This window comes from Haliaeetus leucocephalus, unplaced genomic scaffold (assembly GCF_000737465.1).
Source record: "Haliaeetus leucocephalus isolate CR32 unplaced genomic scaffold, Haliaeetus_leucocephalus-4.0 Scaffold195, whole genome shotgun sequence".
In the NCBI taxonomy this organism is placed as follows: Eukaryota; Metazoa; Chordata; class Aves; order Accipitriformes; family Accipitridae; genus Haliaeetus; species Haliaeetus leucocephalus.
The window spans coordinates 8,462,948-8,469,548 of record NW_010972631.1 but is presented as its reverse complement, the minus strand read 5'-3'; positions in this window follow the sequence as shown (position 1 = coordinate 8,469,548).

Genomic DNA, 6,601 nt, shown 5'->3' with positions numbered 1-6,601 from the left:
GCAGCCATGTCCCGGCCGCTGCTCGCTCGCTCCCCCATGGGAAGCACAATCCTTCTTCTCCCACTCCTCATTCCCTGTGCGGGGCAGATGTCTCGCAGACTCATTGCAATTGTTCACCACAGTTGTGTCTGGTTTGCTTCGGCTGCCCCTATTTCTGGTCGCGCCTGCCGTTTGCCTTTGAGGGTGTAATGAGAAATTGGTTTGAATGTCACCCCCTCCGGCACCAAATCAGTGGCAGAGGCTGCTGCACATACCCAGCCTCCCCCCAACAACAGCCCATCCGCATCCTTCCTCGAGCATCCTCGTGACAGTCCACCTTCAGAAACCACAGAAACCACAGGAATATTGCACAGCGTTGTGTAGCTCTTGGCATTGAACGTGAACATGCTCGGTGTGACATTTTGCCAAGAGTGGACTGGGATTTCATACAGCAACTCACCGCAGGTACTTACACACTCTGTTGGACATGAATGCTTGGCTAGACAATAAGTTTTGCCTTGGTGTAACTGGCACAAAGCACCGATGCGCCAGCGCCTGCAGGAGCAGATGGCTTGCCTATTTTCCTCCAGACATTAAGGCTCCGAACCCATGCCACATCCCTTCCCCAGATTCACAGAAAGCTGCAGAGAAACCGTCTCCTGTCAGATTTCTTCTCCTGCCTGGCAGGACTGGCTCCAAACTCAGCTATCCACATTGCATAGTTCATTTCTGAAAACTTCTGGTCCTCTAGAGTTTAAAACTAAATGCTGAAATGGGGGGAAAAAACCCAAGCAAACCACAGCATGTGTGATTAAAAGCAAGATGATAAGCAGTGGTCCCCGAGAACTGGAGAATCCCTTCTCTGTTAATTACCAGGGACTTGAATGCAGGTCCCATCGGTGGGCAGCAAGGCAGCTAGCAAGGGGCTGGGTACAGGTGGCCCAGAAACACTGAAGCCAGGGAGAACTGTAACACCAGAGCTTTCCTTGAGTTTCTGAAATCCAAGCCTCTCTCACACGTTGCCATACAGAAAGGATACTGAACGACCATTTCCAGCTCCAACAGGAATTTTCTCTGCCCTTTTGACAACTACCTGCTGTATTGCCTCCCCAGCTGGAAAAACAGGGAGGATAGTTCCCTAACTCAATAGGAAGCTCAGGTTTAAATTTAGTAGCTGCTTTTAGAAAATACTTCAGGGTTCTTCGACAGGCAGCTTTGTGTAAGTACTTCTGGCTATCACTGCTGTCTCCTTAGGGATGAGGAAAGGCTGTACCAAATATTCAGGATAAGAATAGCAACAGAGGACTGATACTGCACTTGTGTGCGGGACGGGTGAGACAAATGGCATCTTCCTCTTACTTGCCTTTGTAAATCATCTGTCTCTCTCTCTCTCTCGTTCTTTTTCTTAGTAGTTTTCATAAGGAGTGGTGATTTTCACCTTACATGAAATGGGCGAAATGTCATCAGGGAGGTCCAGCTATTAAAACAAGCTGGCAAGAGTTTTCATGCCCTTATTTCCTCTCAACAGAAAGGACTTTGGATTTTATGCATAACAAAAGTTTTGGTCCACAATGGCAAGAAAATTACTTATCTTCTATATATTTCTTTCTATGGTGTTAGGCAATTTTGCTTTCAGGAAACACTATGCTGTACACATAAACACAGCAAATCCCTTGTGGAGAACATCTAAAGAGAAATATAATTTTACCTTAATAAAAAGGTAAGAGAAGTTGGCTGTTTGGCAGATCCTTGCCCGGCGGTGCAGGAACACTGCGGGTGCTTGGAATTCACTCCTATTGTTCCTGGGCTGAATTGCTTTGAAAAAGGTCACATGAGGAGGAAAGGAAGTTTTGACTTTCACATGCCTGTTATTGCTAAGGAAACCACTTCCTTGGTATTCACATATTCAGCATGTCTCCAGTTTTGGCGCTCTGACAAATGACATCGTGCTACTGCATGGGGTAACAAGGAAGGGTGGAGAAGGCTGTTAGATAACTTGACGTGTTCGAAACGCCAGTACAGCTCTTGTAGGACTGCCAAACTTCAAGTAGGCTCTGTATGAGTAAGCAGGGTGCTTTGTTAGCTGCAGATGAGATACCTGGAGTTCAGAAATGTGGAGAAAAGGTTCTGGTCTACATCTCAGCAAGCTCAGGTGGTTCGGAGTTTTCCGGGTTTGTAGCAATGGCAATATTCTTACACCACTGTGGATACTGGGAGACAAATTTTCTAGTACTAACATACGTGAATTATTCTCTGTGTAGAATTTATTTCAGCTTTCATGTACATACTTGCCTTTTCTTTGGCATTCGGATATCAGAAACCAAGTATCCTCAGGTGATACGTGGTGATTTCATTAAAAGCACTTGGATTTGAACTTTGGGTCTGTGGGACTTTTCCCATTTTTCTGACTTCTTACACAAACAAGAAATTAGAAATAGCAACAAGCTACTCTTGGGTAGGACTGAGAATCTCCATCAATGTGTTTTGTTTTTTTTAAAGAGGATTGAAGCAGAATTTCTTTGAAGTAATGTATTTTCAGATCTCAATCTGACAAGAAGAAATTGTAACATAATTAGGCTTATTTCTACTCCAAGAGAAAAAAAAAAGTCTAGTATGCTTCAGGATACAAGTGGTTTTGACTGTAAATATACAATAGCTACTGAGATTACCAGGACCAGGCATGAGGCATGCACAAATCACAGGAATTGAACAGCTAAAGCCCTGCTCAATTTACTGAGAGGCTACTGAGCTTTTGATATGTCAAGATCTATTTGTCTAAACGTTATCTGTAAAAACAACATAATGTAGTGAACTGAGCCTGGGACTGCGGAGGCCAGAAATCAATATTCTAATCTTGGCCCTGCCTCAGATGCATTTGGTGGCTCCAGAGTAGTTGTTTAATCTCCCTGCGTGCTCACCAGAGATAAACCAGTTCAAATATAATAAACTCCACCGAAGAGCTGCGCAGATCAGTTCACAGCTTCTGTATACTTCTCTGAAGACCCGAATTGTTATATAAATATTACCAGTACACGCAGGACTTCTGGAGATTTGTTGCCACGAAAATACATACCGTGTATCTTTGATCTGAAATTTCAGGTCTGTTTCCTAGCAGACATCCTCACCCCATGGAGACTTCAAGCACAGCCTGGTGGCATCACAGAAGCCACCGGGGTATCTGCCATGATAATGTCTTTTTTTTTTTTTCTTAAATGTGTTAAAACAGAATTATTTAAAAAACGGTTCAGGTGTTTTCTCACAGAGAACGTCCTCATTTTCATTCTGTCCATGGCAGGAACAGACCATACTTCAAGAGAAGTTATTTGATTAATGCAGAAATAACAGAGAGAAGGACCTATGGCCTGTTTATTTAGCAAGCAAGACTAGATAATAATTGTGGTTCATTCTGGCTTAAAATACTCGAAAACATGCTGGGTTTCATCTTCCACTCATTTTCCCTAATATCATCATTTCTGAGTGATTATCTTACTACAGGCTTAGCTGAACCACACTCATTCCCAAGACCTCAGAAGGGTTACCTGAGGTGAGAAAAAAAAGATAGGTAAAAACACCTGAGTGAAGCCACAGTAACTCTTTTGAGCTTTTAAAAAACAAAACCAATGAAACAATAACAACAAAGAATCAACCAACCAACACCACCACAAATTATCTGCTATAATATAGGAAAGGAGAGAAATACTGGCTGCATCCCTCTTCCATGCAGCAAATGAGTTCCAAGTAGAGAGGGTAAGAGTACCCACGTCCCAGCAAATTGTGCACTTTTCCAGCCCCAAAGAGCAGCAGTTTGTTAATTATTCTAGAAACTGTTTATGAGTGGACATTTAGGAATTGCTAAGAAAAAGCAGGTGCTAAAACATAGGATCTACATTTACTAGTACATATATTTTACAGTCACTAGTACTTGCAGAAATGAGTCCAGCACCTCCAGCAGCCCCAGGTTTTGTCTCCCATATTAGTCAGACCTCATGGTGCTGTTGAAACACAGTTGTTAGCACAGGCTGCGGCTGGCAGGTGCTACCTACACCCCAACCTAGACAAGGTTTTGCGTACCATCGGAAAAAAGCTGGAAATATTTGCTCTATTCAGTGGGGAGGCAGTAGGGAAAGCGGTGCACAGGGGTGATACATTCACAGCAGCCTGGGTTGCTAAGCACACAGCCTGCTATGCTGCTTAGCAGGCAAGGCCAGGCAGAGCCATTAAGTCTGGAAGCAGCTGAGTATTTAATAAGCTGCATGCTACCATGCATTTACATAGCTTAAGTTGTAGTAAAGCCCTGGCAGTAAAGGGTCAAAAGTGCAGGGCTGGAGGGCTAAAGCCCACGCAGACTGCATCGTAACCCATCCTGTCCTCAGCGGAAAAGGACTTAGGGAGGAACTGCGAGAAAACAAGACTCGCTCTAACCAAGGAGAATTTTAAAGGCCAAAAGGCAAGAATGTCAAAAATAATTCAAGTTAAAGCACATGCGACCAGGGCTGGCAAAGCTCATTTACACAAAGGTTGTGGGGTATCTATGTGCCCCCAATAAACCGAGTGTGAGGGGTGCAGTGGAAAGGAAAATGAGATTCCCCTCCTTCATGGCTTACATGTCTAAACCAAAATGACTCATTGCTTGCCCTATCTGTATGATCTTAAAATTCTTTTATGTGAATCATTTGACACTTATTTATTTCCTAGTGCGCATATTTAACTATTCCCCCGGGCACGATCTTCACCCTGACACTGCCGGAGACCAGAGTCCTGTGTCAGGCAGTGACTCCCCGCAGCAGGCTCTCTGCCCTCTTCCTTTTCTCTCCCTCGTTAGCAAAGGCTGTTTCAATACTTACAGAGCTACCAGCTTCGGACAGGCGAGCCCACGTCCGATTTCACTTCCTCTAGTGTAATCATGGACTTCAGTGACTGTGCTTTTCATTTATACTGACGTAACCAAGACTGAAATCTGTCCCACAGCAAATATTTATCAGAGCATATCAAAGGAAAAGCAGACCAGAAGAGAAACAAGCAAAACAGTGAGTGCCATTAAACTTTGCCAAGATAGATTTCAAAGTCAATGAAAACCACCCCAGAGACACAGAGCTGAAATGTAGGACAAAGTAGAACACTGGAAAAAAATAACCCGAAATTTCCAAACACGTCCTACATCTCCCACAGAACAATTTTTAATTACTTACAACTTGCAAAGATTAAGAAGGAAAACCTGCACAGAACTAACAACATATGAGCAAAGTCAATGACTGCCGCTTTTGTTAACATCCTGGCTTTGATACGCGTGCCCATCGCGGCTACCTGCTCGGGTCAGGGACCCTTTCTACAGAGCAGCAAGAAAGAAACAGGACAACACCCACAACTGGCTTTCTAAATGATATAAAATAATGGGATGCCACACTTTAATTAGATAATTAAAACTCTGTTGCTGCTTTGCTACATGCCAAGGACACTCAGTTTCTTGGCAACAGACCCTAATTTTCCTTCTTTGATATCCAGGTCACAGCCATTTGGATTAGAGGCTCATTTCCAGCAGCAGTGCATGGCAGTGGCACACAACTTCCCGTCCTGCTGTCAGTATCCCCCTGAAGTTCAGCATCTTTCAACCGTATTTATAAGTATAAAAGCTCTTAAATTAAAGCCCTTATACAGGGTAATTTCTCGACATTCTTAAAGGGCAGGGGGCATGTAAGCGTATTAAAAACTTGGGTAGCCCTGTGCAACACCAGCAACTTCTCACATCATCATCAACAGTGTCTTCCCTGTTCTAGCTGAAGAATATGACTGGAAGGGTAGACAGAAGAAAAACAACTGTTAGATCCCCAGCTCTCCACTTTCTTTGGAAGTTAGGCCTATCCCATCCCTGACCATTTGCTATCATCCCCCCTTCTTAGCAGAAAGGGGAACACTGTCCTAGAACAGATCTACCTGCTCTCCAGATTAGGTGAGGAAATCGCATACCCTTCCGAGGAGCATCGACTCGGTCAGCTAGCTGGACGAAAAGCACGTAGCCCTGACCGCTGGTCCCAGCGCTTTGCCTGAGCTGCCATCATTTGAACTGCGGAGCAAACTCCAGCCTAAGGATTATCAAACGTCATCAATCCGTATGCAAGGCACAGTTCCTCATTCCCAGCCCCATGTGAAGTAGAAAGGCGTAACAGCACAAGCATGTTTTTGAAAACCAGATACTTTTGCACGAGAAAGGAACATAGAGCACGCTACCAAGGAGCGGGTGAGACAGAACAAATCATACAGACCAGATGGTAGTCACACTGCTTAATGCACTGTTGGACGGTGCCCAGCTAGTCTGCTGATGAGCGACAGAAGAGCCTATATAGGATAATGCTCTTTGTTAAGTGCCAGCAATTTATTACGTTATGTTCCTGAGCACAGCTGAGGTGAATTAACCACAGTAACCATTTACTATTCCTTCTGACAGCCCTGAGATCGTATCTGTACTGCTGCTGTGGTTGATGGTGTGAACATATTCAAAGCTAACCAAAAGCCAACTGTCCAGGTTAGCATAGTGCCAAACCCTTGCCAACAAACCACCCAGCAGGTGTATTAGCTTACACTTGCTGCTACACTAACCATCACTAGGGTTTTGGTTAACTTGGAG